At 40.6% G+C, this 25,846-nt stretch overlaps 1 protein-coding gene across 1 annotated transcript in view; it reads right to left on the bottom strand.

Annotated features, from left to right (window-relative positions):
* Positions 1 to 25,846, bottom strand: part of FGD4 (FYVE, RhoGEF and PH domain containing 4) — a 100,257-nt gene that overhangs the window by 51,236 nt on the left and 23,175 nt on the right. The window lies entirely within an intron of this gene.

The raw sequence follows: 25,846 nt of genomic DNA, 5'->3' as shown, positions 1-25,846 counted from the left end.
GGGGAGCACGCTTGCAAAACAATCCGTAAGTATCTGTTTGTCACTGAGGGGACAGCCCTCTGGAAGGGGCAGCTAATTGTTTCCTTTCTATTACACATGTTGAACGGCAGGGGGATAGTGCCAAGACCAGCAAAAAAAAAAAAAAAAAAAAAAAAACAACAACTTTCCTCCAGTTATTTTAACACTTTGGTGCATTTTTCGTGTTGAGATAAGCAGATGCAAGCTCGGTGCGTATGGATTTGACACCTAAATGGAACACATTTTTAGCACCTTGGCCAAGATTTACAAGTTTTCTTTCTGTTTTGAGCATTTATTTTAAACTGCTGAGCTAGGAAGTTGCGTTTCCTCATCCCTGATACTCTAGCAAGTAATCCCAGGCTCCTTAAAGAGACATACAAATTTTATTCACCCAGATCTTCAATGCATCATTAAAATAAAAAATAGCATTAACTGGGTTTCATAATCAAACCAAAAGAACTCCAATGCGTAAGTTGTATTTGTATTTTGGAATTTCATCTCCAGGAGTTCAAAGCTTGCCCCGGTTGCTTGGGCTTGCACATGAAGTACCTTTATAACAGAACACCTCATCTCTCCAGAAAAGCCTTTGTTGAGAAAATAAATTTTCTGCTCAGTTTCCCACATTTGGAGCAAACCACTTTCCCCATGAGTCTGGTTTGTCCATCTGCCAGTGAGGGCTTTGCCAGCCTTTCTTCAGCCAGATCTACTCTTTCCAACCCAGGAAAACCACTGATAATGCTGATCATACAAGTACATGCCAGATTTTAAATTCAGATTGGATCAGCAATATAGCTTTCAACTTTCATACAAACAATATAGTAGGTTAGAAAACAATAAGACAAATAGCTAAAAAATAATTATTTTTAGAAGCAAGTATTCTAGATAAGCAGCTACATAAATGGTCACTGACCACTGCAAGCAAAGAGAAGAGAAGGGGTCACACAGGGAAAAGCAGGGGCCAGACAGGAGTCACTGCAGCTCTGCTACCACTCAGGAAGAAGGAATTTTACACACATGAAGGAAACCGGGGATCCTATTTCATTTCAGAAGTAGAAACATTAAAACAGGTATAAAAAAAGTCACCAGTGCCCATCTTTGAAATACACATTTAACTCCTCCTTTTTTAAAAAAAGGTAATATGTTCATTGTTCCATATCTATTTGATTAGTTAGCAGATAAGGGGATTTGGAAGAGATTAAACTGCTAGAAGGGTAATATCTCATTAACCTATTACCCTGGTTTCACAAGTGTTCTACGCCCAACTTTGCTTACTCGAAAAGCAGAAACATGCAAATTGCACAAAGCAAGTATTAGTTGAAAATTCATCACCAAGAAGTGCAGCTGTGTCTTCCCTGTCACCTAAACATGCCTAGGAACTTTAAAGAAAAGTTAATTTAAAAACAAGGTTCATTTTATTAATTTTCTCTAAAAGGCAGATGAGGAGGCATGGAGAACAACTAGTTAAGTAAAACATTCTCATAAGTGTGTCATTAAAGTCATACTACCAAGATAAGAAGTTGCTGTCATTTAGTATAACCAGAATAACTACACAGATAAACACAGTATGCATTTCTCAGGCTAAACAACAGCAGCTTTTTCTCAGTACTTTCCCCATTTTGCAGACAAGGGGACTCAAACTGTGTACATAACTCATTTGAATATTCTTAATGTGATGAAGCTGAGAAGGAAGTCACATGAGTACTGTTAGGAAACCTGGAAAGCTGAACTAAATATTAAAGAGCTACATGAGCAGCATGTCCCTGTGACATACAGCCCCCAAAACCAAACTGGCTCATGTGACAGTGAATCACAGTCCAGTACTCAACATGGCTGTCTTCTGCTTCTCTCCTCCTTACTGCAGACTCACTTCAGGCACAAAGTGTTTGAAAAGGTTTGCTGAGAATGATGCATCAGAACATGATGCACAGGTTGTGTCAGTCAGTGATGGAGAGGGAGTTTTGTCCCAGCCAAAGGATCCATAACCCACCTGCACCCTGACACAGAATTCAGGAGGAGAACTTCTGAATTTCAATATGGAAACACCTCCCAACTTTCTTTTTCCATGTCAAAGATCTATAGACATCTCAATGAGTCCAAGAGGGAAAGGCCCCTTTCACAGGGCTCCCATAAATAGCTGTGGTTGACTCACACTGACCTCCCCTTTCTCTTCTCAATTACACCCCAGTACTTCAAAATCACAGCATTTGGGGCATGGACAGAAATAAAAGCATGCTTTGTTGTCATCCCCAAATAGTTCCTGAGGTGCTATGAAAAGCCCCTCTCACGAGCTGGGCAGTAGCCTGCAGAGGGGTTCAACTTAGCTCCCAGCTATTCTTAGGGAAATGGGATCAGCTACAGGACACCACACACCCGGGTCCCAAAGTGACCCTCACTTCTGTCAGACCTTCCACATGCTGTCCTTTTCGTGACTCTTGGGATAGTCTAAAATCAGTAACAAGTAATTTTGTGTGGAAGCCTGGATGGCTTAAAAAAAATATTGAAAAAAACCCAAAGCACACAACTTATTTAATACTGCTGTCTTGTTCAACTGCATCCTTCAAGCTTTGCCCCACAGGCACGTGAGGAAGGAAGAAACAGCCATATCACAACTCAAGATTTGCAGGCATATAATGAATAAAAGGATGGGAGGAAATTCTATATTAAGGAAGTGACCTACAGAAACCAGTGATCACCAGGAAAAGGAGGGAGGAGGGGAAAGTCCACACAGAAGTGGGCTGGGCAAGAAGGAAGTTTAGGAATGGGTATTCAGGACTCCTGCAACAAGGAAAAGCAACAACAGCTTTAAAAAGATGGGTAACTGACCCTCAACAAGGTAAGAAATACTAAGGGATACTGGATCTGCAGCCCAAACAGAAATAAATCCATTTGATGAAAGGACATTTTCCCTTCCCACTTGTGAAAATCAGGAATATCTATCACTCTCCTCCCTAGCTCTCCTGGTTCACATGCAAGGAGGTGCAAGAAAAGTAATCTCAAGGTAGATGTGATGAACAATTACCATGCCATAATTGGAAAGTAAATATGAGTATTTTTCCATCCTTTTTTTCTTTTCTTCCAGCTCAGCTGTATTATATGCCCCAAAGGGAAAGCCTGTGGTTTATGATTTAGGAAGCAGAAATTACTATTTATAGTGTTATCCATTCTATTTCACTACACAGAGCTAGCAAATAGAAGAGTTAGCAAAGAGAAGACATCCTGAGACTCTGCTTTTTCTCATGGCATATTCATTGCTTTGTCCTTCCCAGGCCTTCCTCAGGCCTCCTGTCTCCCACACAGCTGCTGCCTTGTCCCCAGTGACTGCATTACCTCTGATGGTGATGTCCCTGCCTGCCACTGCACCTTCCTGCAGCCAGGACACACAGCCAGACCAGCAGAGTCAGAAGGGCATCTCTGGTACCTTGACAGCTTGAGGTCATGACGTAGCTGGTACCACAGAAACCCATATCCTCCTTTAAGGAAGGGGGAGAAAAAAGGGAGAAGGAAAAAGCCTGTGGTCTACCCTAAAATTCTTGTGCCATCCATTTTTACTCACCTTCACAGATGAAACATCATTTAACATATTTGCAGAATAGTATAGACTCATTTTGCAGTTAAGGTAGCTTTTGGTCACACACAAACACACAAAGCACACGTGCACCCCACCAAAAAAGGCTGTGACCCAGGCCAGGAAGACCACCATACAGAATTCTCCTTAGATTCAGCAGTACAGTGAAAGGCTGAATTCATAACTTTAAAATTACCCCTTCCACATTAAAAATCCAAACAACAGACTCACAAATGAAGCAGATCAGATTGCAGTGACCATGATTTCACTTCCATATAAAAATCAAATTAAGGCAGTGCTAGATACTAAAAATAAAGTACAAATTATTCTTAGTTTGAATTAATAAAACCTGCATGGGGGATTCACAACAAACAGCAGAGTGGAATGCATTAATACACTTCTGGGGTAGATAAGAGTACACAAAATATGATCAGGGAAAAAAAAAGGATTAAAAAAATAATCAGATATTCTTTATCTGACAAGAAGCAGTAGCAAATGTTTGGGTAACCCACTGCAGAAGGCATCAAACACACAAGCCCCATGGCTTACAGCATCAGTTTATAGATCACCCATGTCAGCAGATGCATTTGTGCAGCTGTATTTTACCAGATGCTGAAAGCCATGTTCACCATGAATTTGCTTAGTCTTTCCCTGGTAATCCCATTTGCATTTCTTAAACAGAATATGCAGCAGTACAGGCATTTTTAACCTGCTCCACCTTAGCTCTGACTCCATGCCTTCTGAGGAGGAGAAACTTGAAAGCACAAGACATTTCTCCTTCCACCTTGCTCTGTCCTCCCTGTCACCTTATAGAAAGTATCAGATGAGCTTTGTCCAGAACACATCAGCTCCTAAAAACCACGGAGGTGTGGAATGGTTTGCATGGGAAGGGACCTTTGGAGGCCAGGCAGTCTAGCCCTCCTCCATGGGCAAGGACATCATTCACCAGATTGGTTTTAGGACAAAAAATGTCACTATCTGTTCACAGCTATTTCCTTCAGCCTCAAATATACGTACAGCTGTAGTCTCCTTACTTTGTCCTGCTAGGGCCAATTTAATCTGGTATTTACAGGACAGTCAGCAAATTGGGCCCTTCTTTGCAGGGTTTTTTCTTCCCTGCCATTAATACATAGTGCTGATTTTTTTGTAGTCCATCCAGCCTTGTGTACCTCAAGTGTTCAGAGAAAAGTGATCACAAGGAATTCAACAAACCAAATTCATTCAAAAAAGGAAGGTAAAAATACAGACAGTGGTGACAAAGAAGAGAATGTAGAAGTGTATTTCAGCTTTTAGAGCAGTAAGGGTCAAAGATCAGAGAGAGCTGTGACTGTTTTTATATAGTGAAGTGATGCTGATAGTTAAACATAGCCTTTGAGACCACATCCACACTAATGAAACTGTAATTTCCTTTAAATTATTGCCATCCACACACCAGACCTCATCAGCCAGCCAGTAATAACTTTTCACCATTTATTTCAACACAAAAGCAATCAATAAGCTTTTCCCCACAATTCCTTTACTGCTATCTCTGAACTCTAAAAACCTGCAATCAGAGAAGATGCCAGCTATAAAACAGACACAGTCAGGTTTCATTGTTGTGTTTCTTATGGAAGGAAATTCTAGAACACCACCTGATTTTGTGATAAACAGGATTAAAGCAGTGCAAAGAAAATCTTAATCCATTAAAACATGATGAACAGACTAGAGTATCAAAGAACAGTAAGTAGATCACATCTGACTGAGAGGCTTTTCCCTCTCATCATGACTGTGTCCTGGGCATTGTTTTGAACTGAAAATGTTCAGTATCAGATTGAGGGACTATCACATTTCTGCTCACACAAGCTGAGGACACTCCATGGAAGACACACATACACAAAAAACACCTCCGCTGCCAACTGGAGTTCTGCTCCTGTGTTAAGCAGCAACTAAAAAAGCATTCTACAGTTTTCAGAATATTTCAACAGTGGGAAAATTTTGAAATATTTGAAATACTTTCAGGTAAACCAGGGAAACACTAGGAATAAGACCAGTAAAATCAATGACAAGTCTGGAAAATTTAATTCAATTGTTAGAAAGACTATCTTTTACAATCAATCAGATCAGCTTTATGAACACACACACACAAATGTTCAGTCTCTTACGGCCTAACCAGGCCACAGCTTGCAGAACAAGTGGTAATATGGGCAAAATTGGTGGGCAAGGCTCTTCATCTACAGTGTTCCAGACTAAGATTTGAAAATGAGCATTTCCCCAAAATAACAAGATGCTAGCAGACAACAGAGGGGTGCAGCATTGCTGACTTCACTGCGGGCAAGCAGAGCTCACACTGCTAACTGTGAGTATTTCATCATGTTAGATTTTAACTGTTGTGTCTCAGTTCTTAGGCAAAGCTCTTATTCCATCACTGAGCCTTTGAATTTATTTTGGCTGATAGCAGCTATCTTTAAGAGTGTTTGTAGCAGCTTCCACAGTTGAAACTGACTTACACACAGAAATCTTGACAAGCCAAGGGACTGAAACACTTGCCAGTTACATTATAGTGGGTGGCCAAGTCATAACAGCAACATAAGGCTCCAAGCAATGGCGTGAACAAGAGCTACTGAAGAGAACAGACATCAGAATTCATCCTGGAAACTGCCTTGACACACAGAGCTGCCAGAGAACTATTTCAGCTGTAGAGAAAAGTGTCACAGGATCTTTAAAGAAAGGCAACAGGTAATCTCTTATATAACCTATGAAGCCTTTTGATATTTTAGAGAGCTGAACAATACTCAACCACGCTGAACAAGTAAAATGAGCATGCATTATTTATTCTATGTCTCAATCTCAGTGTAGCTGCTAGAAGCATGGTATGGGAAGCCATAAAACTATTTTGAATCACAAGAAAGACACTTCATGCTTTCACTCATCTTCCTAAGCATCAGTGACCTCCTTAAGAAAGAGAATAAAAAAATAAAATAAATATTAGCTTGTGTCCCATTAGAAAATAGGACAGCAGTGTAGGAGAACACAAAGGATGCTGATACTGAGGAGAAGATACGATGAAGAAAAATTCCAGGTGAGAAGTTCAGGTCCTGCCCTGCAGCAATGACTCATTACAGAATCAAGTTGTTCTTTAAAGCACTATTACAATCTCTTGAGCTAATTTTCCTTCTACTACTCAAACAGCAGCTATGTTCAACACCTCTCCAGGGAATACACCACACAAGCCATGGCACTACTTAATGCCTTCAAAACAAAACCCTTGGTTGTAGAAAAGTCTGTAATTCAGGTCTTCTGCAGCCTCAATCGCCAGTTCATAAGCCTTTGCTGAAAAGATTTGCATAAACCTTTGTTTCAGTCTTAGCTAACAAATTTAAAACAGATACTCAGAACTATAACCACAGCAACACCTAATTGGGTAGCTGAATGTGGATTTTGTTTCGTCTTTTGGTAAGTGTTACTACAAGTAGAAGTGGAACAGACAAGTTACAACACCGTTTAATATCAGGGTTAGCTGCAGCTACACCCTCTCCATGAAGGTAAAGTGCACCTGTGGTAGTGGAAAAACCACAGCAAAAAAATAGAGTCTGAAGAAGGCACAAGCCAGAAAATGTCTACAGATAGTCAAGAAGAGGTACACAAAAACTGCCATGAAGGTTTCTCCAAAGTCAGCAGCTGGAAAAGCAGTTCTACTTGAAAAGCACTTCTGCTAGCCATCTGCCAGGACTGGAAGGCTATTCTTCCCTCCGATTCAAAATCTGGCTGCCCTGGGTTACCATTCTTCTGAAGCACTGGAGACTGGCTTGAGCCCAGAAAGCATCATCCTGATAGCAGAATTCATTTCTCAAAGTGCCTGCTCGAGTTTTCTACTGACAGGGATCTCATGACACTGGCAATGAGTTCAACCTTTCCTGTTCATTTTCTGAAGCACAGGGTAACACTGGCTACTCATCATTTAGCAGAGTTGAAAGCTCTCTTTAATGTTTGCTTCCTATAGCCAGTAAGAGTCTGTGATTCACAGTATGCCAGAAGAAAAGCCTGCTGAGCATCTAAATGACAGGTAAGTTATATGGCTACCTGTGACTGAGGCTGGCAGTGGGGAAATCCCATACAAAAACCCCTCAGGACCAAATGGCTCCTTCCAGTCCTGATCTCCACATTCCCAAATGCACTCAAGGACTTACTTTGCTGAGATATTCATCAAAAAGTAAACAATTCCCATGGCTCTTATAAGTCCAAGTAGTATTTTTATACTTAAAATGAGCAGCTAATTATATGGTAAGAGCAACTGGATGAACTGCGGGGGGAAAAAAAAGGAATAATTCCACTTCAAGATATTCTGTTGCTGGCATGCAGTCATTTCTTCCCATCCTGTTCTTCTTCCAACTTTGAATAACAATTACCTGGGAGGAATATTTTCTGAAACTATTTGCAGAACAGCTCTGAGTCTTCAGGTCCTTCAATTAGACACCTTAACAAGGTGGAACCTCAAGAAAGGACAAAAGTACTTCTGGACTAAATGCAAGCCCCTCAGGAAAAGACAAAAAAACCCTACCACAATTCACAGACATGTAATTCATCTGCCAGTCTTTCCCATTTAGTTACTCATCATCTCACTGCACAGGTTTAGGATGGTGATCTGCTTTAGAACAAATTCAACCAATTTGATGTTTTCTAAAATCTGGTACAGCGCTTTCCAGCATCGTGGGGAAAAAAAGTGTTAATGCCTGCATTTTGACCCCACCCATACAAAGCATAAGAGGCACCAGCAAGTTTACATTACTAAGGCCCAGCAAACAGACCAACAGCAGCAGTGCCTGTGTCAGCAGGTTTATCCTCCCACATCCAGCGTCTGGAGAACTCCATTATTCCATGGGACTTGCAAAGAGAACAGTTTGTAAACAGGCACCAGGACTTTCCAAAACAGCTGGCCTTTCAGAGGGAGCTGCAGGCTTTAACCTTGAAACAGCCGTGCTGCTGTAAGGAGACAATGAGGAGCCTGGGCTTTTTTGGGTTTTTTGTTTTAATGTTCACCATACCCCAGTAAACAGCAAAAACGAAGTGTATTGAAAACTAAGCGTGTTTAAAACCTCCACCAGGCAGCAGCCCGGACACAATGTATAAATAAATGCAAGTCATGTCAAACAGCATTCCACAGTCATGTGTCAAGAGAAAAGCAGAAAGACTTGTCTGTTTGAAGAAAACAATTGTGATCGTTTATGCTCAAACCACTTTCTTATATATTGACTCAGGATTTTACCATTTAATGGCACGTTTCCTGAAAGCTTAGTGAGTACAGACACTATAAACAAGATTATTATGACCCCATTATATACTAGGTTTTATTTCTAGACACTATTTAGTTGAGAGTTCATTCAAAATGCCCTTTTATTGGGAGATAATGTACCTAAGTTTAGCTTACCCTCTTAAAATAACCCAAATTAAATCGCTACTCAGGATGACCCATCATCTCTGCTGGCCCCCAAAGCCCATATTTTAGAATAAATCTCCTGGAAGAGATCATGTAGCAGATTACACTGGCAATCATTTGTTTGCATTAAGCATAAACATCAGAGCCACTTGTAATGATCTACCAAAGATTTAAAAAAAAAAAAGCCTTTTAAAAAAAAAAATCATTAGTTACCAACAGACATTTAACAGTTCCTCTCTTACATGGAAATGGGATGTCTACCATGAAAGGCCAGATGCTCAAATGGATTAAACAGTGTCTAGCCTTTAAATCCTGTATCGACAAATCAACACTGACCTAGTGACCTAAAGTAAAATTTAATAATTAAAAAGTATCCAGCAGACACATATAGACCAATCAAGAGAGAAATTCAAAAAATTTCTTAGCTTGAGACTGTTTGGATGTTTACATGGTGCTCATCAGAGAATATAAGAGCTGGAGAGTGCAGAATATAAAGTCCCCTATTTATCCTTGACACATGTTTAGCAGAGGCAGTGGGAAAGCAGGCTCCTCAGCACAGCCCCAGTTAGCAATCAGGAGAAATCACCTCCGGAAAGGGTACACAAGCCATTACCTTCCTGCCCACAGGACTGCTGCTCTCCGTGAAGACTTGCCAACGAGACAATAATTCACACGCGGTGACAGTGAATCCTGTGTGCCTTCCTCGAAGCAGAGCAGGGAGCAGAAACACATCCCACAGCAGCATAACCTTGGGAGGGCTGCCCTTCACTCCCGGCAGGCCCACGATAACACCTGAAGGGTGAAAGTCTAATCTCTTGCCAAGCACCAAAGCCAATCTGCCCCTTTCCTTCTGACAATGCAATTACAGACCTGTGAGACTCGCACGTGGGAACAAGTCCACTGCAGCCCATTAAGAGCAAGTTTTGCATAAATCACCAACTTCAAAGGCAATGCAATATTTAAATTCTGGGGAAGGAAGGGAATTTTTAAAAGGTTTTTTTTTTTAATTACAAGTTGATGCAGCTTCCTTTAAGAGTGCTTGCCCAGTTCCACCAACATGAGAGTGTTACATGCTGTCTGAAAGGACTTCAGGCACATATACCAGCCTCCCACAAGCACAAGAAAAGCTCATTCACCACAAACAGTTAAAGTACTCAAAGAAATAAAAACCCTCTCAACCTCCCACACACACTTTTGTTAGGCACCAAGACTTGAAAAGCATCTTGTAGGTTAAAAATTTATCTTAGTCAAATATGTTGTAATCATGACTTATTAACTCTATCAGTAACTTTCCATCCAGACTCCAATGCACTGACATTTTCAGTGGATAAAAGCAGAGGACAGAGAGGTTGAATTAGCACTGACACAATTAAAAGCCTCTAGTAGTGTTCTCCCCTGCACCAAATAAAAATGGCAGTTCTGGCAAGAGGAATGCAGCTTAAGACCTTTATTTGAAAAGGGAAAGCCCATATGCCACTAAGAACATCTGCTGAAGTAACATTCTGCATTTTTGGGGTGCAAAATTTTAATGTCCCTCGTTTAAGTCAGCAATCTGAATTGCACTAAAATGTTCACCATGCATATATTTTGAAAAAATTTAATACTCCTAGCTCCTACAACACAGCAAAAAAAGTATTTTGTAGGACAAGAAAACCTTACAAGGATATACCTCTAATTTTATTTTCCCCTTTAAATGAAAACAGAGAATCCTGAAAATCAAAACAGAGAATCCTGAAAACTCATGTTAAGTCTCTGTACAATTAAGCTCTATAGAGAAATAGTCCAAAATGTTTGGTCAGTTGGTGAGTTAGAAAGAGGGACAGAGGGTGGGAACGAGGAGTGGAAAACCTGCTCCTGCATTCTGCCTCCCTTACGCTGCTTCCTCTGGGCAAACTGCATAAAACACCCTAAACATCCATTGTATCAGCAGCTCTGCTCGAACATTTCCCTCTCGTCTCACCCTTCGTGCCAGTACGAAAACCAAACACGTTTCACATCCAAAAAGAAATCACTCAGACAAAAAGCAATCAGCGTGAAAAGACATGTAAATCAAACAGATCTGGCAGCAAACAGCACTTCATAAGGACAAGAGATATGAATTGCTCCATTTGTGTCAGTTCTGCCAGTTATTGTTCTGACTTACTACTTTAACTACCCCAGATTAAACTGCTTGAACTGCAACAGACAAACAAAGATCCTTAAAATACAATCCCCCCACACCCTCCCAACAATAAGCATTATTTCCGTGGTGCTGCCATCCTCAAATCTTAAAGCCACTACATCAATTAAAAATTACCTACATACAAAATGCATTTAGCACCGACCTTGCAAAAAGCTTGCTCCTCTTGGCTAGAAATCATTAACAGTTTTGGTAAAATCCTTTTATGTGCTCCTCCAGCTAGCTAATTCCAGCCTTCCATTAACGCACTCCATTGCAGATAATTGCCGACAGCACACGCTCCCCTGCTTTTGCTGGTTCCCAACCCAGCGAGGATAATCACATTCCAGCAGGGAGTGAACAGATGGCAGCCTCCATGGTAACCAGTCCTCCCCAGCTAGTGGTAGCACTGGGAGACTCCCGGGGACCGGGGCAACAAGCGCTCTTTGTGCTCCAGCCTCGCAAAGCCTGAGCGCAGGCACAGCCGGCTCTAGGGCTGACTGGGCATGCCTGGCAGGTGACCTGCCTTCGCAGGCAGGCACGACACCTGAACAAAAGCTGTGACCAGGTTTAACCTTGACTCTGCCTGCTCCCCGCGGTGTGCGGGGAGTAAAGGGGGTAAAACACCCACTGAGATGGAGGTGAAGCTAAGCGGGAGTGCTATTTGCTATTAAAACAGAGCGCTCAGAGAAATTAGCTGGGATCTGTTTTTCCCCTGACCAAATGATTTTCTTTAGGCAGGTTTATTTCCCCTGAATGGGTTTGATTTCAGCACGATGGAAACATTTGCTGCCTGATCTCTATCTCCCGGACTTTGAAATTGCTCCCCTGAAGATACCGTAATCTATTGCTCAACACGAACTGCACAGACCCTCTGTTTTGGTCTCAGGGCTGCTGTCAGGCTTATCTCCTCTGCATCTGCCGAGATCAATGCTGATTCAGCAGCAGGCAAAACTGCCCTGTCTCTCTGCTGCACTGCCAGGAGAGGCGTGTCTGGAAAAGCCTTTTTTTTAATATATCAAAGGTGTGCCTGAAACCTCTGCTCTCACCGGGCCAGACCCTGCACAGCTCCACACGTACAGCAAAGGTGTGTGCACCAGCTCAGAGAATTCCCACTGATGCTGTCTGCAGGGAAAAGGGAAGTGGCTTTTCACATCCAACTGATAACGATCTTCTCTGCAAAATAAAAGGGCTTTAAAAGAACATATTAAGGCTTTAAATACTGATGAGTTGCACAGTCTCAAAGTATTTATGGTTTGGAATACTGAATATACAATAGCCTTGACTCACTCAAACTTTCTCTCCCTCACTGTCAAAACCACTCAGCACTTATGACTAATGGCGTGTCAAAAAACCTGTGGGTAATTTTACTTAAAGCTGAGCCAAATTTGGACCTCAGGTTCCTGCATGCTAACTAATAGCAAACTATTCTTTTGAGGAAGGGAAAATGGTTTCCTTTCTCCTTTAATGGCACTTTTAATTTTCTAGCTGGTCCTGCAGAACAGCTTTTTGTTCCTTTAAAAGACTGAAAAACCCTGAGCTGGACCCCACCATCACAAAAACACGTCTTCTTCTGCAAGTGGTTTCAGGCACGGAGCTCTTTTGTCTCTCCTCCCACCCAAATTTTCAGTTTTCCTTGTCCTCACTGCACAAGGATGTTTATTTTGTTTCGCAGCAAGCCCAATGAAGTCCACATTGGTAAGAGACACCACTATTAAACTGCTGGTGCATTACTATTGGAAGCCTTTCCATCCCTGCTGACAGTACAAGAGTATCTGTAATCCACACCAAAGTCCCCACCACAGAAAGCTGAAGAGGACCCAGATTTCAGAAGGAACTCACAGAGCTCACAAGGGCACTGTGGATACTGGTGACAGGCGTAGGACCAAGCCCAGGTCTGCCAACTTGCCCTCCAGGACTAGTAGATCATTCTGACTCATGCTGCTAATTTCAATCCATTTTCTTCCTCTAAGTAAGTAATCTTTACATCATCAAAAAATTCTTAAGCTTATATGGACACCAAACCTAATTATCCATCAGCAACAACAGTAAAATAAAGTCAGGAAGACTTTAAGATATTTTCAAATATCTTATTTGACTTGCCAATTGTTAATAATAAAAAGTTTTCAGCATTAAAGAGTCATGGAAGGCACCAGTAGCATTTCCTTTTTCCTCTTAAAAATAAAGACTGTGACTCAGAAATTAGTTTTGATGTATTTATAGATTTTTATGTGTTTATGCATTTCCAGGGTTAAAAAATGGAGCAATTACACTTCTTAGCAAATTGACTTCCAAATTATAGGGATTCAACTTCAGTTTCAGTCTTTTTTTCATCATGAAAGGGACACCTCCTACAAAACAACTTTCTAGATTTATGTTAATTCTAACTTTGTATTTAAAAATTAAGTTGTTTACTGAAATATTATAAGCAATCTTGGTATTGGAAAACCTGTTCCATGCACCATAAAAACCCTTAGACCATCTGTTCTTGAACAAGAACTAGCTGTACTCATTATAGGAGGATTGCTAGCAGAATGAAGGGCAACAGCAGTCAGAATCCATTTCAGCTTCTTACTTGGAATTTCTTTCATTATTAGGTCTGATTTTACACAGATACAATGGAAAAAAAAATAAATTACATGGAGCAGCCATCACACAAAGGAAGGGACAATGTGACACACAACAGTCTTTGGCAGAAGCAGTAGGTACCATATATGGAGCAACACTAAAAAAATTATCCTCCGTACATATGACAAAAGTTTTATTCAAACTACTTGAAAAGGACAGAGGAAAACAGCACATTCAAAATGATTTTGAGGAGGAGTGGACAAAGAAAAGAAAATTTAGTCATCTCCCCTTCTCGTTTGGCTAAGAGAGAGCTGGAAGTTTAGGAATAAACTGGTTTTAGCTGGAAGATATGAATGAAAAATAAAGAACATATAAACATCCTGTGTCCTGAATTGATTTCATTGAAAGGACTGTCTTTCACAACAATGACAGCATGTGCTTCAGCTTCTCCAGTCCCAGCTGCTATCTGATAGACCAAGATTTTGGCATTTTATTCAGGTTGATGAAGTCTGAAACTGGGTTTTAGAAATGTATGTTTTTCAAATTGGGTAAGGGAGAGGTCTTTTTGGTAATGACCACTTAAAAATCTATTCAGCCAAACCAAGTTATGTGAGATCAGAATGAGGCATACAGACAGCAGTTAGTCACCACTGTCTGCATAAGATTTGAAAGCTGCAACTAAAACCAACTAAGTGACATGTCAGGCCTCAGACATGAATGTTTTCAAGTTGTTGCCCATTTGTCATACCATTTTTTAGAGTTCTACTAAAACAGGCTTGTAATTCCTGACAGTTGCAACGTTTACTGCCAGACAAAGTAAAACAATAGAACATTGATCTGCTCTCTATGATAGTGTCACCTTTGTTTCTACAGAGAAATCAACTTCAGTACAAATACAGACTCATAGAATTGTTTAGGGTGGAAAAGACCTCCAAGAGCATGGAGTTCAGCTGTTAACCCAGCATCACTGTATTCAACACAAAACTATGTCCCCAAGTGTCACATCCATTGTTCAAAAGCTTTTTTTGAACACTTCCAGTGATGCTGATTCCAGAACTCCCCTGTTCCAATGCTTGATAACCCTTTCAGTGAAGAATTTTTTCCTAATATCCAATTTAAACCGCCCCTGGTGCAAACTGAAGCCATTTCCTCTTGTCCAGTCACTTGTTACCGGGGAGAAGATCCCAACTCCCACCTTGCTACACCCTCCTTTCAGGGAGTTGTAGAGAGCAATAAGGTGTCCCCTGAGCCTCCTTTTCTCCAGGCTAAACAGCCCCAGCTCCCTCAGCTGCTCCTCATAGGACTTGTGCTCCAGACCCTTTACCAGCTCCACTGTCCTTCTCTGGACACACTCCAGCTCCTCAATGTCTTTCTTATAGTTGAGAGGCCCCAAACCGAGCATGGGATTCGAGGTGCAGCCTTACCAGTGCCAAACACAGGGGGACAAAATGGTCATGTATTCCTTAGCTCCAAACCATCTAGTACTGAAGAAGTTCACCTTAAGGGAAGCAGGACGTCTACATTTTTAAGAATTACATATATATTTTTTTTCTTTTAAGCAAGTATAAAGGCTGAAATTTGCAAAATTCCCTCTTACTTTCCCAAAATCCCAAGATTTAGCATTTTTTGTGATAAGCGCAGAAGGGCCAAGGCTTCCACACTTCCACTGCCTCTTCTGCCTTACCTCAACTGGTTGTTTTCCTAAAAACCATGGTGCTTTGCAGAAGGAAAGCAATGAATTGAGCCCTGCAGACAGCAAATGATTCCTCAGCAGTAGCTGAGGAGACCTCAGGCCTGGCAAGCTGCACTCCCGTTACTTCCCCAGCGATTTCAGGCCTCACAGTTTCACACCGGCACGTGCTCCTCAGTGTCACAAGAAACAAGACTATGGCATTTATTTTTCTTTCACAGGGTGTCCTGAGAGGAGATGTGTGCTGGGCATGGAAGAAAGGGCAGCTGTTTTGCTTTTGTTCTTACAGGCAGTGTTTGATTCACATGATGTCAGCGTTTCGAGTGATGAACCTTTCCCTTCCAAACTGCTACTGTTTACAGAAGGGGGATTTGCAGCAGGGAGATGAGCTCTCTCCTTCTCACCAGCTCAATGACACTGTCTCCATCCACTGCAGCAATCCTTCTTCCAATGTTACAACAGCTGTTCCTGTGGACATTTATTTTTGGCAACTATCATTAAAGGACAACAAAGAAACACGGATAGAAGTTGTACTAGGCCATCTTAGTGACCTGCTTGGTGCACAGGCCTGAAAGTTACCCTTCCTTCATAGGCAGTCCTCCAGAATAACTTTCAAGTTATGAAAATGAATGCCTTACAGAAATGTAAGAAACAAGACATTTACTGTTATTTCTCCAAAGATAGTTATTTTCAGATGAGGCACAGCACCAGCCCAATACACTGGAACACATTCCAGAAACCAGAATTGCTTTAGTTTCCGAGCAGTTTATGGCTCCTCTCCCACTGAGCTGTATCAATAGTGCCTTCCAGTTAGTAATGCCTGTAGCAAAGACATCATTTCATCATAAAGCCAATACTAAAGCATGTCTAGAGTTATCCAGGCACATTGATAAATATAATGTTCAAGTATTATGGAAAGAAAATGATGTAAAATCTAATTTCAAGAAAATCCACCCATCCAAAGGCTCTAGATTTGAGCCCCTTCCTCTAGTAAAGAAAATACTCTTGGAAACGTCTGATAATAAAGACACAGCTAATTAACAGAATTTTATATTGTAAACACAGAATTATTTTTATGTCAGCAGCAAAATGTAGTGCACAGAAGGATTACTTAGGAGAATCTGTGATTGCACAGGCTCCCTCAAGAGCACACTGCAGCTCAGGCCTTGCACATCCGAGGCATGAGAGAGCTCACACTGATGGTACCTACCCAGTAGCAAGAGGGATGGATTTGGTTTCGCAAGTTGTGCATGAACAGAGAGAAATGGAAAGCCAACATCAAGAGGCTTGCCTCACAACAACAGAATAAGCTGTCCCACTAATGCATTCAATCAAGAAAAAAAAAAAAAAGCAAGAGGGATGACAAAAGTAGAGCAGATTTCAGCTGAAAACTCAGTGTGTCAAGGTAGGACAATTCAGTTCACTGTCTGGAAGCACTCAACAATAGGGCACAGCAACCACCAGACATGCCTGATTATTTCTGCAATCTCACAGAGTGTTTCCATGGAAAAGCAGCAGCCTCCTAGGTTTGACATTCAGCGTCTGACAGCTGAGCCAGCCAAAGCTCAGACTCACAAGGCTCAAAGAGATCACAGACAGCTCTTTGGACGTGGTTCTGAGCAATGCAAGAGTAAATCCAGCTCTGGGGAAGAGCCCAACCCCAGGGGTTCTGTGCTGTGCTTTTTATTTACCAGTTAAGTTCCCAGTGAAAGCAGAACAGACATCAGAGCAGCACATGGGTGGGAACTGTGGCCATGGGGCTTTCCTTTCTCCTTAGGCTTCACTAATGAATTCCGAAAAGTCTGTATAGGAACTGAAGGACTGCTCTTGGGCAGAACTGGCAAAACAAAGATAGAAATGCTATCTCTGGGAGAAGAATGGCCTGTACATTCCCTCCTCTATAAATTATCCCACAGTAAAGACCAACAACAGTAGGAGAGTAAGGAAACGCAGAGAAACCGATGCTACCACAATGAAGTAACTCACGACATTACAGTATTCAGTGTGCTTGTCTCCTCTGTGCAGATACAGGAAGCTCTCTTACTTCATCAATCAAACTTGCAAAGACAAAAGGTTGTTATAACTCCAGAACTTGAAGTTAGGCTTTGCAGAGGTAATCTGAGGTACAGCAGGAGCAGTGCTATTTGAGCAGTACTATTACATCAGCATTCTCATGCTTTAGCCCACTGCAGGTGGATAACTTATTAGTGGCAAAGAATGCAGAAAAAATTCTTAAAATGCATTTAGCAGATCCACTCATATAACACACATTGCTTTGATTTAAATTCCTCTCCAAACTCATCAAGCACCGCTTTGCCAGAGGTTTCAGAGTTCTGGAGACATCTGTGCCAGATCCAACACAAACAAGCACTTTTCTGGGCAGTCGGTACCAGTTTTCAGAACAACACATTCATTTTACAATACACCTTGCTTTTCTCTAGCCAGAAGGTCAGCAGAGCAGGAAGCCATCTAAAGAAACCTCATTTTGGAGAGTATTTGATAAGGCAAACCTGGAGCATGCTCCTTCCATGTCCACAGCTGACAGCTCTACTGACAAGAGGAAGGAAAAGCAGCATCACGGGATTTGCTGGTAGCTGACAAGACTACACCAACAAAACTTCAAAATTCCACCTACCTCCCATGCTAGCTCACACAAGAGAGTTAGCTTTTTCACAACCCAAATTTACAGGGCCACTTAAGCCAACAGTAGCCATGTGTTCCACTGGAGCCACCCAAAATACTCCTGGGTTTTATTTTTATTTATATCTCAATGGCTCAGAGAGTTCTTTGCAGTCTACCTCCTCCCACAAGAATAAGCAACCAGTTTCACATCTGGGGGGATGGTGGGGAGGGTGGGGAGAAAGAAAAAAAGGAAAAAGAGGTTTTGCCAGAAACTGTTTAGAAAATTCTGATGAATACTGGGGGTCTTGGTCCCAGTTAGGGCTTCCAGGTGGACTCATGACAGACATATGGCACTAGAGGCATACAGCAGGTTATTATCTCTATTTCAGATTATTTTCAGTAACAGTAATCAGCCTAGTACAGCCTATTGCTGTACAATATTACTGGCAGCAAGCACCTCGTGAAGGCTTGTATTATTACTGCTACTAACATATAATGCAAAAAAGGGGGATCTTGCAAGAATTTTATTATTTTGCTACAAGGAAACAGAAAAGAATATTAGCACGTGAGTCACTGCAGTACCTTGAAAGGCCTCGGCTTTCCATAGCTTGCCTTTAATTGCACTTACTACACCTAAGGATAAGGGAAAAAAAATAAAACAGCATAAATCAAGACATACCTACAAAGAAAGACTCCACACATTCTGAGAAATGAGCAAGACTGACACATGTGCACCAAACAGAACTAATAAACTGATCTTGCTCACTAAAAAAAAAATCCAGAGACACTTTTGAAGTTTTGATTGTCTTTGCACTGGTGAGAAAAATGAGTCAAAAGAATGCAGTACCAACAGGGATGGATACTTAACTGCATTTCAGTATTCCTCAAGGAATACAATATAGTGCAAATTTGTACATATAGTGTATATATGCACTGCAATGAAATATTTTCCATCCAGTCTGCCTGTACTTTCATTTTAAACAGCTAGGATATATTTTGTATTTTGATGTATATAAATATATCTATAAATACATGTTTATATATTTAAACAGCACTCTAGTAAATGTAAGTATTACCTAAACCTTGCTTTCAGGCAAACAAAACTTTTGGCAATGCACTGCAAGGTAATGATGGGGGGGGGCCATAGTGACACTCACCCCTTGTCTCCATCCATAATTTCAAAGATCATCACTATTCTCAGACTGCATGTGACAGAAAAATAGGAAGGAAAGGTCAGGAAAGCGTCAGAAACTAAGTTCAAATTCGAAGACAAGTCCATGGTGTGCAATGACAAAGGTCACAAGCCTCTATTTGTCTTTGTAGGGGTAACTGCCTTGAATCAACACATTACTGTTCTGCTTCTGCTGCTGCTTATCCAAGCCATGAGAATTCGGTTTAGTGCAACTGCCCTTGGACATTGGCAGATGATTTGGTCCTCAACAACAGCAAGAAACAACCTTTCTTTTTGATATCAGCAGAAAAATGAGATCTAGACCATAGATCCACTCCTGCACAGAAAAGTTTGGTCACAGGCTATCAGAGAATTATTGGCCTCCTGCTGATTTCTAATTCTTTAAGAGAGATCTATACACGTATCAGCTACAGGCTAGGATGAGAAAAACTATGCAGATCTTGATTTTCAAATATTTCTGAGACTCTCCCAGAGAATATATATTTACTTAAAAACCAGTAAACTATTAAAGGAAAATTTAACCCCCCCCCCCAAAAAAAACCCAAACAAAAACCCAAAAAACCACAAAAACAAAAGACACTTACTTACAGCTACCCATGCCTTATATAGGAATGCCAGTGCCACAAGCAGAAATCCTTACATTCCAGTGATTTTGTGCAAGTAAGCCTAGTTATCTAGGAGGCAATCCTTAAACTGGACAAAGAATGAGCATTATCAACTCTTTCTATGTAAAAGGAAGTTCTGAATTTCATAACTTAGTGACATAGCTCAGGAAATAAGCAACGAAAAGTATTTCAACACATACTAACAGCAGATTGTGTGAGTGGGCACCTATGTCAAAGGAAATGTATCTTTAAAATATTTCTTTAAAAGGAAAAAAAATCCTTACACATCAGGATTTGCTTGTCTCAGCACCGTCAAGAATAGCTATTTTCTATTTCACATTATGGAAGCTATATTCTTGTCTCACCTTTAAGGCCTTCTAGGAACCCTCACTCCTTAAGAAAATAATGAGCAGCTCTGGCAATGCAGAATGTCTGTCACTCAGTGCAGAAGAGCAGTCCTGTATTTTAGTTTGTGAAGAACTAGAAACACATGAATAAATTCACAGAAAGGCTTTCTATAAGTTACTTCCACTTGTAGCCTCACTATTTTTTCACAGTAATAAACTGTCTAGTAGTGAGTTATTATTTTCCTGCAGCAGGAAATTTGTAAACAAGACAGGTCATGTAATTTGTTCCTCCATTTTTGCTTCTCATCCTTTTGCTTTTTATACCCAACTTCAGCAGCAGGCCTCCAACCCTTCTACTGCTACATATTTGCACCATGCAAAATTCAGCACAGAAACAAGCATGCCCTGACTGCCAAAAGCTCCTGACTCTTTTCTGCATTGACTGTAATATTATTGAAATGCTACTAGAGAATTTTCAGGCAGAATAAAAAGACTTGACAACTTCCACCACGCTTCAATAAAAGCAAACAAACTCTTAGATAAAATCCCATAGCACTAGGTATGGATGATGCCAGCAGCTTTCTAGACAGCTGGACACTCACCTGTCTCACCAGCCACTCCATGCAGCTTCTGTAGAAGTCCATTCCTCTAAATGATATGTTTTACAACAGGAGGAACCAAGAGTTCTAACAAAAAGGGGAGTATGTGTCTACTGTACTACTGCTTCATTAAATGTGAGAACTCATACATCAGAAAATTGATATTTAATGATCAATAAGAGTTCTGTAAATACACAAACAGAAGACATAACAGGAGACTACATAGTCCAACACCCAGCCCTGAACCATAATTGGCATATCTAATCCATCCTGGGAAGATAAATATGAGAAAACTACATCATCAAAAGCATACATTATACCTAACTCAGCTTAATAGAAGAGAAAGAAGAATACAGCTCTTTTTAATGGTTCTTCAGGAGAAAGCTACCTGATGCTATAATGTGTAAATCAACCACTCTCTCATTTTCTCCTAAATACCAGCAGAGCAAAGATCCTCAGCATTCCCATGAAAAGATGGAGTTTAAACATCATCATCTCTCAATACTGTCTCTTATTTCACCCAGAAACCCTTCTGACCCTTTCCTTCAAGCTCTAAATCTATAATTTGAAAGCTCAGTATGAATTATAATGATCTTTTCGGTCATATTACTTCTAGCAACCTCCTGCAACCTTAACAGCAGAAACATTAAATTTCCACACTCTTTCTTCTTGAAATTTCAGGTTGTAGAAGGAAGTAATAGCTGAACAGAAATTAATGAAAGAAAAATTGTGGTTTTCACTTTGCAGAGTTACCTTTGACTTCAGCACTATAACCATTAGGAGTGACTGCTGTCATCAACAGGAAAACACCTGCATCCAATAGTCTGCAAAGAGCACGTACTCATCTGGACTACCAAATACTTAGAATTCAGTAATATCATATCATATATTACATTGTCATTTATTTAAACTTATGTTATTTTATTTAAACTTCCATTAAGCTTTTTATGACAAGTGATTAAGGTTACATTGTAAAACAGGTAATTTTTTTTTTTTTGGCTCTTGAAATAGTCTGTTTCCATTGCTTCAGTAAATTGTAATCTAATATCTAATTTTAAGGCAATCCTACACTATCATGGGACACAATATAGTAAAATCTGTAGTCTAAAAGGTTTCAGATTCAGCTGTTAATTAGTCCCTCTATTCCATAACAAGTAGAAACTTTAATAAGTTGTGACATTCATACCTGGAAGCTACAGAATGAAGACAGAGCACCCCAGAAAAGATTTTCTGTTCAGTCCTACATGATCCAAAACAGCCGATCTCCAAAATGCATCCACTCCCCAACTCAGAAGATATCTATCACATTCAAATTTAAGACACGTGTTTGTCACAGCAAAGACATCTACATTTGTGATTTATCAGAAGGGATGCTAAAAAGGGATATAAATACTCCAGCTGACTCAACACAGCACAGCAGCAGTGGATGATTGCCAAACTGACCTCGAGTACATTCCTCTGAACACAACACACATCCTGTACGTCTGCCACCTCCCTCTAAAGCAGCAGCTGGCAGATAGAAACACCTATGTCGCCTATTCAATGGAGAGACTGCTCAACATTTTCTTTTAAAAAGGAAAATTCATCCCTTTTGTTTTCACAAAGAGCTCAAGAAACACTAAAGACGTAGCTGTAAGAAATTCTAATCACAATTATTTAGACTATGAGGACACTGTGAACCATAAGAAGCCTTACTGTCTTCCTCAGTAATCTCTCTGGAGATCTGAGGGATTATGATGCTTAGATTTGGAAGCAGAAAGATTGGAGAAGTTCTTTTGGGTTATACAGGAAGCCTATGTATTAAGCACAATACATGATAGTAAACATTTCTTGCTTTTTTTCTCTCCTCTTTGACAGCAAGGATCTCCACGGAATGCTAATTTAGGAAGGCTACCAACCTCTAACTCAAAATAAGCAAAAGTGTTATGTGTATTCAGAGGAATGTTTCCGTGTCCCCACTATGGTCTCTCCCATTTCCAGGAGTATAACAAAACAATAGTTATGTTTGATTATATTCAAAACACTTTTAAATAAACAACCAAAATTAGTGAGTACTTTGGTGTTAGGTTGCTCATATGTTACATCACAGCAAAAGGGACAAAGCTTCAGACATTCTGGAAACAGTAGCTTAGCAGAATTTTACACTCGTCTACTCAATATCCAGCTTCAGTAGAGCAGCCAACTGGGAAAAAAAAGAGCTAACTCCTTGAAACAGAAAAATTTGATAACAAAAACTGAAGGTCCTCCAGTCCAATCCATCATTTGGCTCAGATTTGAAAGCAAGAAAGCAAAAGAGGACCTGCTAGAGAACACTGGCATGCACATAAGCGCAGAAGTTTTTTAATATTAGAGAAGGTGAGAATATGGGGGGGCGGTGTGCTGGTGGTGAGACTGTTTGGCTGGTTGGTTTGAAGTCTATAAACAAGCCAGGCCCTGCAGAGTTATTATTAATCATGATCAAATCACGTCAGGTTGTCAACATCTGATTGCCCTTACACTTGTACATTCTGTACGTGTCCCTCTGAATTAAAATGGTAAAATATTAATCAGCAGTGGCAGCACACAAGATATTTTCATGCAGCAAGAGTCAAATAAAGTGGAAATTACTCACAGAGCTAAACAAGAACAAAAGCTCTTTACTCTGAGTTTGCTTTGTGCCAAAATCTTCATGTTATCTATATTATTATTCAGCCAATGCACACTGGAACTTTTTTTCTAAATTTGCTTTTCAATAAAGAAGTGTTGCTATCATCTAAGAGCAATGCCATAAAAGAAAAATAAAAAAAGGAAAGCACCCCTACACACACAAAAAAGACACCCACTTTAATTTGGGTCCCTCTCCCTTTACTGAAGATTCTGCACAGCTGCCCAGCATTTTGCCAAGTCCATGGCCACATGCACCCATGACTCTGACTCACCATTTTAGACTGCAAACACTGCTACTTATCCTTTAGTTGCTTCCTAATCTTTTTATGATTTAGGGAATCCTCATTAAGACTCTGAAATTAGTTGCACACAGAAAGACCTACTGCAGCCAGAACAGCTCTGTGGTATACACTTACACCTTTAAAAACTAAAAATAACGAAAGTGTATACAAACCACAAAAAAAAAAAAAAAAAAAAAAAAAAAAAAGCTTCACCACCATCAACTGAAAAAACTGTTCAGTTTTTTCTTCTCCAAGAATTTCTTTGGTCTCTTCTGTACTGGGCTTGAACATCTTTATTGTCTTGCAACGTGTCTGAGGCATTTGTCAGAGTATTTTGTTAAGCCTTTCTGTCAACCATGTATGACTGACACGAGACTGTGGGGAGGGAGTGGGGGAGGGATTGGCAGTGATGACTTTTTACCTCTTCCAGAACTGAAACTATTTATCTGAATGATGATCTTCTCATAAGACTTTCAAAGCAGATGCATGAACCTGGGAAATCAATTCAAAATCAAGGAAATAAATACCCAGCTACAACAGGCTCGTATTTGCTGCTCCACCTTGAGGATTACATCTCTGCAAGATTTGGATCCTGGAGCTCATTATCACCTTATCTGTTATTTTATTATGTACTTGGACTCTTAGAAGGAAAAATGAAAAATGACTATTCAAGAATAAATTCTCTCTTAAATCTACAGTTCCTTCAGGACAGAAGCCCACAGTAACTAAAAAAACAAGGAAGATGTCTCAAGATATGATACCACATATTATATGATATATTCAGTGAGAATATAACTTAAGTTCTTGCAGCTATGGTGCTGAACTAGAGGAAGCATCAATCATCACCACAACACTCTGCATGGTTTATTTTGCTATCCAAGACAAAGGAGTTTGTGCATATTTTTCTCCTTTAGGAGGCAAAACAACTACTTTAGGTGCCTTACAAAGAACTGCAACCAACAACAAAGATTATTTCAGCAGGCCCGTGCTTTGGGCCATTTATATTCCCAGTTAAACAGCCAGGCATCTACACTCTTACAGGAATATTTGCAGACCACAACAGGCAATTTAACAAGTGTTGTCAGACCCTCTCTGGTTCAAGCTGCACTACCTGCTGCCTCAACTCATACAGTAATTTAGGTTTTAAAGGAATCATAGAAAGGTTTGGGTTGGAAGAAACCTTAAAAATCACCTGGTTTCAGCCTCCCTGCCATGGGCAGGGACACCTTCCACTACACCAGCTTGATCAGAGCCCCATCCAACCTGCCCTTGGACACTTCCCAGGGATGGGGCATCCACAACTTCTCTGTGCAACTTTTTCCAGTGTCTCACCACATTCACAGTAAAGAATTTCCTCTTATTATCCACCTAAACTGGAAACAATACTCCAGATGTAGTCTGACCACTAACGGGCTCACTTTCCAACACCCAATACAGTTGGTGCACAGAGGCACATTATTGACTCATTACCTCCCCATATCTGCATTGTTCTCCAAGCACCAGCTTCTGCTATTGCACAGAGATTTTTCCAACAGGGGCACTAAAACTTTATTTTGCCCATAAGGAACAGTAGGCGATTTCAATCCATTTTTCCAGTCTGACAAAGCCCTTCTGAAAAGCATCCCTTCCCATCCCACATCAACTGCTCCCTCTCCATGTAATATCATCCCCAAACTTGCTGAAGATGTCCTGCTTTCTGTTGTCCAGCTAGTTAACAGCAGTGTGGAACTGTATCAATGTCAGTGTTAACCCAGGAAAAAGGAATTCCTTCTCTTTCCCTGTCTGCCAGGAAATAGCTGCCATTTGTCTGGCCCATCAACTGACCAGTGTCCTCCAAAGGACTACTAAAAGTGCTTTGGGAGCCGAAGCCACCTTCAGAATCACTGCCTGACCATGTTGTCCATACCCAAAGGGCAACATTCCATAAATGTAAGTACAACAGCATAAAGTGGCTCCTCCTCTATGCTCAAACACCAGTTTACCTCCGGGCAAATTGCTTTACTTAGAGTATAATTTGAAGTACAAGAACCTCATCAGTAGCTGTTAGTCATCATCTGTATCCATCTGTATGCAAGTTTCAAGTGTTTTAAGTTCTTCCCTGTCCTGAACTGTTTGTGTACATGACAGAAAGAAAACATAAAC

Source organism: Corvus cornix, chromosome 1A, assembly GCF_000738735.6.
Source record: "Corvus cornix cornix isolate S_Up_H32 chromosome 1A, ASM73873v5, whole genome shotgun sequence".
Classification (NCBI taxonomy): domain Eukaryota; kingdom Metazoa; phylum Chordata; class Aves; order Passeriformes; family Corvidae; genus Corvus; species Corvus cornix.
Note: the sequence above shows the minus strand (reverse complement) of the source record. Positions and strands in the feature narration are given on the sequence as shown.